General features: G+C 40.8%; 1 protein-coding gene across 1 annotated transcript in view; it reads right to left on the bottom strand.

Moving 5' to 3' along the window:
• Positions 1–13,211, bottom strand: part of ESR1 (estrogen receptor 1) — a 124,841-nt gene that overhangs the window by 14,087 nt on the left and 97,543 nt on the right.

The following is a 13,211-nucleotide window of genomic DNA, read 5'->3' as shown; positions in this document are numbered from 1 at the left end:
TTCATGTTCTATTTATGATACTTTGTTTCATCTTTTTTTTTTCCCTTTTAACTGAAATAGTCCCAATTCTTTGCATTTCTCCTGCCTAACATTTTGCACTTGTTTCTACTTGGCCTTGCAATCTCTAATATTCCAACACACTTCTTCCATTTTTCTTGTATCTGCATAATGCCTCCTTAAAGAATAAGCTTATTCATGAGCTCAAGAAGGACTTACAAGGCCAAAATCTCATCTGTATGACTGAATCTGATTAAAACTATCACTTCACTCCACAAAACAGATAACTTTTTACATGATAGCATTAAACAAAGATAAAGGGAAATCTTAACATGTTCATTAATGAAAATTAACCACCTCCCCTTGCTCACAATACTAGGTATTCTTACTAATTTTCATCTTCACACCCAACCTGCAGTTCAAGAATTAATGCAGACTGTAATTATTTTTTATCAGAATTTAGTCTGCAGATTTTCTGGTCATGGAATTTTAGATCATTTACATTGCTACCTTTTACCAAAACCTACCTACTTTTACTTTTATTATGACTTCCTGAGTGAAATTTTAGCATGTAAGACTTAGTGAAGGATCAGATCTGCTGTTTTAAAATATACTGGTTTTTAGATATGGCCTTTCTGAACAAAATTTTGAAGATTATTGCTACAGGAAAATGGAAAAGAAATTTCAAATTATCAGTTGGCTATTCCACTACAATTTGTAAGATGAACACAGATTAAGCATCTTCTAATCTCATTGTAACAAAAACAATGCTGACAACCAGCGTAGACACACCTGCCTCAGTCGTGATACAGCCATGCTGTTGAGACCCTGTAGGTAACATCTAAACCCAGACCAGACCCTCAGAGAAAGCAGTCACCTTCCTTTTTGACTATAGCTTCAGAAACTTCTTTATACTTCTCAATCATGTCTAAACCTAAAACTGAGTCAAAGGAGAGGGCATATCTGTGAGCACTTGTGCACCAATCTCCTTTCAAGTTCAAATCCCTATTCAGTTTAGCTTGGTGCCTGAACTTATATCTACATCACCCTTATCCCAGAGCAGTGCTTATGAGCCAGTGACGATGCCATATGACAGAAGCTATTTCATATGCTTTCAGAGATATTTAAACAAAGCAGGACAATATCAAGAAAACAACGTAAGAGATACTCCCTTAAAACAGCCAGTAGGATGTTGGTTAAAATACAGTAATATTTGAAAATGTGGGGTCCCAAGAAAGTTTTCCAATCACTGTTACAATAGTGCATGTTCTCTGGCTTTTCTGTGAGAAAGAGATGATCCAGCCTTGGGTATGGAGTGCTGCAATGGATGGCTATAAGCTCTTCAGAAGGGAGAGGCAAGGAAGGAGAGGCAATGGGGTGTTAAGGACTGTTTTGATTTTATAGAGCTCAACAACTGTGATGATACAGTTGAGTGCTTATGGGTAAGGATGAGGGGGAAGGCCAACAAGGCAGATACCCTGCTGGGGGTCTGTTATAGGCCACCCAATCAGGATGAAGAGGTAGATGAAGTGTTCTACAAGCAACTGGCAGAAGTCCCACAATCGGTTGCCCTTGTTCTAGTGGGGGACTTCAATTTACCAGATGTCTGCCGGAAATAGAGCACAGCAGAGAAGACACAGTCTAGGAGGTTCCTGGGTTGTGTGGAAGATAAATTCCTGACACAGCTGGTGAGTAAGCCTACCAGTAGAGGTGCCTCACTTGACCTGTTGTTTATAGAGAAGGACTGGTGGGAGATGTGGCAGTCGGAGGCCGTCTTGGGCTTAGAAACCATGAAATTATAGAGTTCTTGATTCTTGGTGAAGTAAGGGGTGGGGTCAGCAGAAACACTACCCTGGACTTCCAGAGGGCAGACTTTGGCCTGTTCAGGGCACTGGTTGGGATAGTCCGCTGGGAGAGAGTACTCAAGGGCAAAGGGGTCCAGGAAGGCTGGGCATGCTTCAGGAAGGAAGCCTTGAAGGCACAGGAGCAGGCTGTCCCCATGTGCTGCAAGATGAACCAGCAGGAAAGACAACCAGCCTTGCTGAAAAGGGAGCTTTTGCTGGGACTCAGGAAAAAAAAGGAAAGTTTACCACTTTTGGAAGAAGGGGTAGGCAACTCAAGAAGAGTACAGGGATCTTGTTAGGTCTTGCAGAGAGAAAATTAGAAAAGCAAAAGTCCAGCTAGAACTCAGTCTGGCCACTGCTGTAAGAGATAACAAAAAATGCTTTTACAAATACATTAATAACAAAAAGAGAGGCAAGGAGAATCTCCATCTTCTATTGGATGCAGAGGGGAACATTGCCACTGAGGATGAGGAAAAGGCTGAGGTACTTAATGCCTTCTTTGCCTCAATCTTTAATACTCAGACCAGTTATCCTGAGGCTTGTATCAGGAATAGTGTGGCCAGCAGTCAGGAAGTGATCATGCCCCTGTACTTGGCACTGGTGAGGCCACACCTTGAATACTGTGTTCAGTTTTGGGGCCCCGCACTACAAGAAGGACTTTGAGTTGCTAGAGCATGTCCAGTGAAGGACAAAGAAGCTGGTGAAGGGTCTGGAGAACAAGTCTGATGAGGAGCAGCTGAGGGAGGTGGGGTCATTTAGTCTGGAGAAGAGGAGGCTGAGGGGAGACCTTATCAATATCTAGAACTATCTGAAAGGAGGTTGTAGTCAGGTGGGTGTTGATCTCTTCTCCAAGTTACTAGCGATAGGAAATGGCTTCAAGTTGAGTGAAGGGAAGTTTAGATTGGATATTAGGACAAATGTCTTCACTGAAAGAGTGGTCAGGCATTGGAACAGGCTGCCCAGAGAGGTGGTGGAGTCACCATCCCTGGGGGTGTTCAAAAAATGTGTAGATGTGGCACTTCAGGACATGGTTTAGGAGACATGGTGGTGTTGGGTTGATTGCTGGACTTGATGATCTTAGAGGTCTTTTCCAACCTTAATGATTCTATGTTTAAAAGGGAAGATGGGTTGCTCCTTCTCACCTTGGGTCCCTATGGGCTACCAGGCAGCTGCATGCTGAGCACTCCTGAGAAGTGCCTAATTCTCCCCATGTGTTTCAGTAGCACTTAGCTCAGAACTTGATTTCCATTGCTGGCAGGCACCCGGTCAGAAACTGCAACATTTGGCAGCTTGCAGCTTTTATGACCTTTTCTGGCTTTTAAAAATTTTGCTGAAGAAATGGTGGTTTAAACAATAGCAGCTTTTGGGGTATGACCAGCAACATTGATAATTTCACCTATTAGGTTCCCACAGATGATGGTAACAAGTGCAGTGTAAATAGTCATGGACAAAAGTCTAAGTCTTAAGATTAGCAGGCAGGCATATTTAATGCTATCTTCCAGGTAAAGTGTGTGATGCCTTTTGCACCCTCATTTATAATGCCGTGGCCAATAAGTTGAACTGAAGGACTGGTATAACTGAATATAGCTTTACTTAAATTCACAGTTCTGCCTCTTTGGCCTGAAGGCTGATCCTGAACACATACAGGGAATTTTCAGTGATTTGATGACGAATCAGTTACACCGTTCAGTGCTGTAGGCAGAGAGCTCTTCAGCAGCAACAGTCTTGCTGCCCTGATGAAACCTGAGTAGGCAGAATAAAGCTGAAAAACTGAACTAGCTGGACCCAAGTATATTCCTCCTCTGTTTGGACATCAATAAAATAAACAAAGGCAAAATAGTATTTAATAGTACCACTGACAAAAAAAACCAAACAAAAATCAGTCACTCAAAACAAAGCATGAGGAAACAGTTACTATTACCTCAAAATCTGTTTTGTGTGCCAGAATTTAAAAATCTATGGAAGTAAAACAAACATGAGTTGTTACAGTGGGCTAAGTTCCACTGCTTCTATACTATATTTTTGCCTATAATTAAAGAAAGACTAACTTTGCATAATTAGAGTTAAGCACAGTTTCAGAGGACTAAAAGCCTTTAATAGTTTTACATTAACTTAAATAATGCCAGAATAAAGCTTAGTTTTAGAATTTAGAGCTGCAGAAAGGAAAAGTTTTGGTGGACGATATGGCAAATGATGCATATTAAAAAAACCCCACATCTTCATGTCTGACTAAGACATTTATTTGCTTCCTAAAACCCATCAAACTACTGCCATCCAGTATTCAAAACAACTCAAAATATTACACTGTCTGAACAAATTGCAAGGTTTTCTTAGCCAAGACCACAGTTTGACAAGAAATAGTAAGTTATTTGTACAATGAGACCTTTTAAAATGCCTTATGGCAACTCGTAAGTTGGAAAAGATATTCTGATGGCAAGAAAGAATTATTCCAAGGTACTTTTTACAAAAATAGTTCAATAGACTGTATTTTACAAGACCAATATTCCAATCAAGATCCTCTCGCTGACAAGTACAACCTCTGGACAAAAATCTCTAGTCCTGCAACACATAGTCCAAGTGCCTAAATCTCCCTGTGTCTTTTTCCCACCAGCTGGACTTCATATGGTAGATAATAAATAAAAAAATTATGTAAATTTAAGAGATTCTAAATACTTTCTAATCTTATTTGCTTTGCTATCTGCGGTGTGTGAAATACCAGGCTACTCCATAAGAAAAAGAAGAGTATCATTTTAGGTAAGGCATTTCAGATGAAGTTAGATACCTAGCTTTAGATATTCATGTGTGCGAGCACAGTTCAGAAATATCTGCTTTATTTTTAGAGTTGGGCAGCAGATCCAGCTCCACTGAGATCAGTGGGAACTGCAGCAGCTTAGTATCTTTGAAATGCAGTCTTCTAATAAAATGTTTTTATTATCTAGGCTACAACACTTATTTTCTTTATTAACCAACAAAACTATCTGAAATAGGAATCTCCAGTTCTCCTGAATTGCCTTCTAACTTTCTAACATAAGCTGATAGTATTATCACATCTTCACAGCTACTTGTTTAGTTGATAGGAAGGCATATCTAGGAAGGACTAGATAACTTTCCTGGAGGACAAATTAAGCAATAGATTTGAAAATTATCCTATCCCACCATCATGCTGTTGTCTTTGTGTACTCTCAGCTTACTGAAAACAAAACAATAAAGTCTTGTTTACTTCAAAGCATCACAGTGTATTCTCAGAAGAAGCCTTAATGCTTGCTATCAGGAAATGTTTGGGAAAGTTAAAGTATGTGAATTAAAGGTCTTAAGTTACTGCATAAAAGTATTATCTGCATTAACTTTAATAACTACAGAATCACAGCATCATCCAGGCTGGAAGGCAACTCAGGATGTCTTTAGTCCAGCCTCCCACTCAAAGCAGGATCAGTTCACTCAAGGCTTTATGCAAGTCTGGTCTTGAAAACCTCCAAGGATGGAGACTGCACAACCTCTCTCAGCCTAATTATTTTCATCATCATGTTTTTTTTTTTTCTCCCTGTATCCAGCCAGAACCTCCTCTGCTTCAGTTTATAACTCCTGTTTCTCAGTCTCCCATTAAACATCTTAATAAAGAGCCTTGATAATCTCCTTGTAGATTTTTGGTTAAGCATTCTCAAAAGCCGTTTCTTCTCCAGGCTGAACAAATCTGCTTCTCTCAGCCATAAGGTACGTGCCTCCAACTCAGTTGCTCTCCACTAGTATTACTGGAGTTTATTAGTATCTTTTCGTAATGAGGGGTGCAAAGCTAGATGTGGTATTCCAGATATGGTCTAATGAGTGCCAGATAAAGTGGAATGATTACTTCCCTTGCTCTACTGCCTACACTACTACTGATACTGTTGGCCTTCATTGCTCCCATGTTGCAGTACTGGTGTATGCACAGATTGCTGTTCACCAGCACCCCAGGACCTTTCCAGCAAAGCTGTTCCCCAGCTACTTAGACCCCAGCTTAAACAATAGCAGTGGGTTAAGTACATCACAGGTGCAGGACTTTGCATTTCTCCTGACTGAATTTCATTAGGTTTCTGTCAGCCCATTCCTCCAACCTGTCTAGGTCTATCTGTATGGCAGCGTAACAACTGCACCCCTTACTTTGTGTGATCTGCAGGTTTGAAGACAGCGCTCTCCATTTTCTCCTCCAGGTCATTGACAAAGACTTTTAACAGGACACATCCTAGGATAGGCCCCTGAGGAACTCCAACTGTACTTAGTATCAAGGTAGAGTGTGAACCATTAACAAGAGACCTAGTCATTTTATCACAGAAAGCAATCAGATTGGTCAAGCACAATATACCCTAAATCTATGCTAATTCACACTCACCATCTTGTCCTTCCTGTTCACATAAAAAACTTCCAAGAGAGCTCTATGATTTTCCTCATGATAGAAGCGATGCTGACTGGCCAACCTGTAGTTCCCAGACTGTCTGTCTTTCTTCCATTGGAGATGAGCGCAACATATGCCTTTCTCCAGTAATAGAGGACCTCTCCTGGTCTCCAAGCCTTTCAATGATAGAGAACAGCCTTGCAATCACATCATCCAACACTCTTGGATGCAGCCCATCCCAAGGACTTGTATGTGACAAAGCTTCTTAAGAGATTCATGACTCAGTCCTCTTTTACTAACTCAGTCCTCTCCTCCTTGAACCCTGTATGTAGGAATAAGAACTCAGATATTACTTGTGTCTTGGAAAAACCCTAGATATCAGGAATGCCTTTTACAGAAACACGAGATCAAGTGACAGACAAGTAAACATTAACAGTGAAGGGTGTTTAGGTGAGGGGAACAGGGTCTCAGGGGATGTCCTCATCAAACTTTCCATTCAAAGGGAAAAGCCCAAGTTGGCACAGATGCACCATCAAACCAAAGCCTGACTGTGTATTTGTTGTCTCTCTGGCTGCTTTGATCACGGTACTTCATCTGATGACAAGAGACTGCCAAGAACAGATGGGATCAGCCAGAGTAGGAGAGGGAGAGTCATCTTCACAAATGGACTTAGTAACTTGGTGAGGAAGCCCCTAAACAAGGCTTGTCATGGGATGTATCCCTATGCCTAAAGCTAGGAATTACAGAGGCTTGGTGGGATAGTGCACAGATTAGAGCAGATAGCACATATAGTTGGAGAATGGTCATGGATGGGTACAACTTGATTAAGAAGAACAAGTATGGAAGAAGAGGAGAAAAACTTGAGCTCTACATGAAGGAAAACCTTGATTGCACAGGCCATCAGAAACCAGAATCACGTATGTCAGGAGCCTCTGTGTATAGGTCAGAGGAGAAATTAGCACTGATGATTGGGAGGGTGGGGAGGAGAATGGAGGGGGCGGGGATTGTTACAAACTGTCTGGCCAAGAGTATAAGTCTTTCTATAAATAACTTACAGAAGTCTCCCAATCACTGGTCTACAGTCCTGTGGAGAATTTCTACAGACTGCAATAATTGGCTGGAAGGTCAACAGAGCATTGTGCACGCAGTCCAGGGAGCTTCTGGACTGTGTTGAAGATAACTCCCCAACACAAACAGCACAGTGGACAACCAAGGGCAATGCTCTGTTGACCCATTCTTCAAAAACAATAAGAAATTGCTAGTGAATGTGGCCACAGCTAGGAAATTTGGCTGCAGCAACCATGAGATGTGATTGAGCTCAGGATCCAGGCATAGGCTGAGAATGCAAACGAAACTATGACTCTCGGTTTCAGAAGAACAGGCTGCAGTTTATTTAGAGAATTGCTAGGGAGAATATTCTTGGAGATATGATGGGGAAAAGTGTCAAAGGAACTATATGATATTTTAAGGCAAACGTATTGAGAGCTCAGGAACAAGCCCATCCCATTGCAGAGGAAGACCAGGTATTTCAACAGAAGGTCCACTTGGCTAAGCAATGAGCCCCTTAATGAACTAAAAGGCAAAAGAACATACAAGAAATTTAAATAAAAGCAGGCAGAAAAGGAAGAGTACCAAAGCACTGCTTGAGCTATTGAGGGATATGGAGGGTAACAAGATGGGATTTTACAAGTATGGCAGCAACAAATGGAATTTCAGTGAGAGCAAATAGGGGACTAAACCTGGTGACTGACTATATGGGATAGATTGAAACACTCAACAGCTTTTCTTTTTTGTGTGTGTCAGATTTCACTGGCAAAACCATAAGAAGCATATTGACAGGTTAGGGAATTACTCAGAGAATTAGTAATTACACTGAAGACTAACTCCAATCATTGAAGTCAAATGGAGTTCATTTCAGGGTGCTGAAATAGGTGGTCAATGTATTCATTAGGCTACTATCTATCACTTACAAAAAAAATCATGGAGATTGAAAGAGGTACCTGACAAATAGTAGAAGGCTAACTCAACTGACAAAATCAAGGAGGGTCCAGGATACCGGATTGTGTTAGGCCAACACAATTGACTCTGTGGTGAAACTATCAGTTAAATGATCAAAGGGAAGGTGGTGCATGCGATATAATTCAACTGTAGTAAGGTTTTTGATTTACAGCATTCTTATCTGTACACCAGGGAAGTACAGGCTGAACAGACAGACAGATACATGGGTGGAAATCAGGCTGGATTCAAAGTGTAGCAGTAATGGCTAGTTTGCAGTTGGTAATAAGTACTCCAGAGGCTGACTTCAGAGCCAATGCTGTTTAATGTATTTATCAATAATCTGGATGAGGAAAAAAAGTTCATCTTCAAATTTGTGGATGATACTAAGTTGGTTCTGGAGGGAGGCTGATACTCTACATAGCACAATCTCAGTGCTAGAGGGACCCCGGAGGGGGGAACTAATAGAAAAGGCATGTAGACGTAGCACTTCAGGCAGGGTTTAGGAGACGTGGTAGTGTTGGGTTGACAGTTGGACTTGATGATCCTAAAGGTCTTTTCCAACCTTAATGATTCAATGATTCTATGATTCTATGATAGAAACCTCATGAAGTTCAACAAGGAGAAGTACAAAATTCCGCATCCAGGGCCAAATAAACCCATGCATCTGTACAGGTTGGAAAAGCAATGGGCTGAGCAGCAGCCCTCCTGGAAAATGGAAACTAGATAAAATATAAGCCAACAGCATATCTCTCTCTGTGGATAAGGCAAATCGTATGCAAATTAAGTTAACAAGAGAAATTATTTTTCCCCCACCTCTACTTCGTCCTGCTGAGGCTGTGCCTATGTCTGGTTTCAGGCCCCTCAGCTCAAGAAGTATATTAGATGTCTCCTCCTCTTGTGATGATCAGAGGCATGCAGCGCATGGCCTACAAAGAGGGGTTGGGTGACTGATCTGTTCAGGCTGGTGAAAAGGAAACTATGCTGGAGAGGGGAAAGAAAAAACTGCAGTCTACAACTGCTTGAAGGGGCATTACAAACAGGGCTCAACCAAGATCTCAGGATCAGTGAATGTTAAATCAAAAGGCAATTAACTGCGGTAAGCTACAGCTTGGAATGTTCAAGCTGGATTGTAGGAGGGTGGTGCAACCCTGAAACAGGTACCCAGAGAGGCTGTGTGTTCTCAATCCTTAGATACTTCCAAGAAAGCTAGAAAAAGTCAAAGCTGTCCTAAGCAGGTGTTGGCAATGGTCTTGCTTCAAGAAACAGGTTGGACAAAATGAGCTACAACCAAAATTTTTGTTTCTAACATAAACTGTTGGAGAAGTTCCTGAAAGAGTTTAGTTTCAGAAGGTACCATTAGAAGCAAGGATTTATTACTGGTGTGGAGCTTTTTAACCAAGAATCCAAACATGCAGTCAGCACCTGAGTAAAGAACAAAAGCAATCCTTAAATTATACAAATAAGGTTTGATGTACTAAAGCAGTGATCAAAAAAACCCAATCACCATATTACAGCCCTTTGGCTTCAGTTTATGCATAAATCTGGCACAGAATATAAAATAGAGAAGAAAAAATAAAATTTAAAAGTTAACCCAACTTTCCCATACTTCAATATCTCTTCATCAGATTGTATTTTGGAGAAAGGTTTGTAAGGAGTACACTCCTTTCTATTCTTTATAGTCTATTCATTCTCAATGCCTATCGTCTAGACATTTTCTCCTACTTACATCTCATTCTCATACTTATGTTGTATTTGGTTAGGATTTATTTCTAATTCATTAACTTATTCAGTCCTGGCACAGGCAAGGAAGAACATCTCTCTGTCCAGAGCCAAGGACACAAATTCAGAGGGATGAAACACAAACTGAGGAAATGTACCTTTTTCAGAAAGTTACCTTCAATTATTCATTTTGCTTTCTTTTTTTTTTTCTTCTTTTTTGGGGGTGGGGGATAGTTCACTAAAATCTTCCAGTTGATTTACAACACTGTTGCAGTAATTATTTCTTGTTGTTTAAACAAATACAATATTTTTGGCTATTCATTAAAAAATATGTGCCATTAGTGTCAATGCATGAATCACAGTCTAAGAATCACTTGCAGCTGGGCAATTGCAGAAGTACTGGACTGGAATGAGCATAATTCAACATGGAATCAAGTTTTTTTCCCTTCAAGAGATTCTTGAAACAGATGTTTGCCAAATAAGAAATAAAGCTGAAACATTATTTCCAAACATAATTTTGAGTAATGAAAAGAGGCAAGAGCAGAAGGGACCCCTAAGAGCAAGGCTTTTTTTTCCTCCACTGAGCTGGGCAGTTATGTTTACACCTTTGCACATAACCTACCCTTTGAGTTACTCCTGTTGGCATCATCACTTTCCAAAAAGATGTTGAAAAAAATGGTTGCCCATGCACAGCAGCAGTTTTCACCCAGAACAGCTCTCTTTTCTATAGTGACAAAGCAATTAGGATTGAGCCTGAGGCTCAAATAGGCAATTCCTACCTCTTCCAGTACTGACAAAATTACCAGCCCACCATCCTCTGAGGTTTGCTAATCTTTTCTGATGTCTCTTTTGGTTGCTCCTTGAGCTAGCTATGAACCAAAAGTGGTGGCTAACTCACACACCAAATGAGAGATGTTAAAATAAAGCCAAATAAGAGATGAAATTCAGGAAGACTGGGAATAGATAAAAGAGCAGAACCATTATATCCTGTGCTTTTTCTGAAGCACTAAAGAATTGCCAAAGTGTTTTAACTTTTTTTTTTATATTCTACTCATTAGAATATTACTGCAGGCTTTATGCATAAGTGATGTCTTTCTTCAAGACAAGAGATGATTTTTATATACATTAATGTGTTCTATATACATTAGCTCTATTAATAGATGTTGATAAACACTTTCTACTCCTGTGTAAAGTGATGCACTTAAACAGCTTAAGGAGGTGGGGTGTCAGGAAAGCTCTATCTCCAAGGTTTTAAGACCAAACCAAGAACATCCATCGGGATGCCTTAAATACTGCCAGATAGGTGTTGGAAGGCTACTTAACTGAGGATTCCCCCTTCTGTACAATGCTATGCTTTATCAATAATTAAAAGATGAGGAAATTTTTATTAGCAGTGAAATTTTACTTCAGACCATCCTGCATTTAACCAGTAACTCGGTAGACTGTGGAAAAGGTTAGGGGAAAAGTAAGCAGGAAAAAAAAAATAAAATCTGAAAAAAATTAGCCCCCAAAGCTCTGGAACAAATCTCAACAGAACAGGAGGCAAAGAGAAAATCAGAGACTACCATGAGTAAACTAAACCACAGTATCAAATGCAAGGCCTGCTGATGAAAATAAATGCCTAGCTTATTTATTGTTCTGTGGCAGTACTCATGAGGTGAAATAGCATTTTGCTTTAAAAAATGGTGGTTTTGATCACAACAATTAGGCTTGTACCATCACACAAATCCACTGGTAAGTGGAAGGTGGGCATGAAGGGGAGAGATTCAGAAAGAGAGAAATTAAAGATACAAGGCTTGTTCTGTAGTGGTTCTGTTGTGTTGTTTTCTGTGTGGGTTTTTTTAAACTGACTTGTTCATGAGCCTTTATCACTAAAGGTGGTAGCAAAGTAATTCAGAGGTAGCAACATCTTTTATTCATCTCAATTCTCCCTGAACACTGGCTTTCAAATGACACACCCTGAAGAACTTTATAGATTACAGTCAATGAGTGGTATTATATCCTGCTGTTCCTCGAGCCCTTTGTTTCTTTTTCAATATAAGCTTATCAGAACAGAGAATTGGAATAACTTCTGGCTGAAATGTATTCAAAAGTTTTAAAGTAAGTCCAAGATTTAAAGGTCATCATTGACAAATAATTGCAATAAATACGGAGCAGCACACTTATAAATTAAAAAAGAAACAAAAATCCCTTTTAAAGTGGTTTTCATCTAGAGTTAGTCACAGAATACAAGAATTGCTGAAGCTGGGAAGGCTGTCTAGAGGTCATCTAGTTCAAGGCTCCAGCTCACAGCAGGGCCACCTACAGCAGGTTCTCAATACCATATCTTGTTGGGTTTTTCAGTATCTCCGAGGATTGAGACTCCACAACCTCTTGTCCTATGATTAAGAATCTTGCTCTGTCTTCTCCCCCTGTCCCATCAGGTTTTTATACACTCTGATCAGATCCAAGTCTTCTCAGCCTCTCCCTGTATGAGAGATGCTCCAGTCCATTAATCATCTTTGTGGCCCTTCACTGGACTCACTCCAGTATGTACATGTCTGTCTTGTACTGGGGAGCTCAGACCTGGACACAGCACTCCAGATTTGCCTCAGCAGGGCCAGCTGTTGGTAATGATTCTCCTAATGCAGCCCAGGAGGTTGTTTGCTGCCTTTGCCATGTGGGAGCATTGCTGGCTCAGAGAGCACCCAGTTGTGCTGATTTCCCAGAAAATGCATGGAACTTCCCCCATCATGTTGTCCTGTAGGCACTTCTGTATTTACGTGCATACACACACTGGGGGCGTGTGTGTGTGTGTGTGTTTTCTACTGCTACATTTTGTTGATTACAACAACTCTCCTGTCCACATCACCCTAAATGTTTTTGCCAGCCCAAAATACCACCCACTTGACTGTGAGTCATCATCCCCATCCCCTGTTGTTCCTGGTTTAAATCTCCTTCACCAGGACGGCCAGCCTGGGGAAATCATGCATTTGCCCCACCTGATGAGGTTGATCTCATCACTTCCGAGCCATCCTTGATCCTCAGAGTAGGTGCCATGATCATAGAAATTGAATCCCTGTTGTTGGCACCAGCTATGCAGCCAGTTGTTGACCTGCAGGATCTGTCCACTCTTCCTCAAGCCCCTTTTCCCCAGCTGCCCCAGTGGATTGACCACCTGGGCTCCCATGCCCTTGACCCTTGTCCTCAGAGCCATGTAGTCATGACTAAGTGTCTTTCCCTACTAGATCAACTGAGAATCATCTACCTAGGCAGATAAAGTAAGAGCACACTATACATTTCAG

The sequence above is a fragment of the Phalacrocorax carbo genome, chromosome 3 (genome assembly GCF_963921805.1).
Source record: "Phalacrocorax carbo chromosome 3, bPhaCar2.1, whole genome shotgun sequence".
Classification (NCBI taxonomy): Eukaryota; Metazoa; Chordata; class Aves; order Suliformes; family Phalacrocoracidae; genus Phalacrocorax; species Phalacrocorax carbo.
This window is presented reverse-complemented; position numbering and strand designations above follow the sequence as displayed.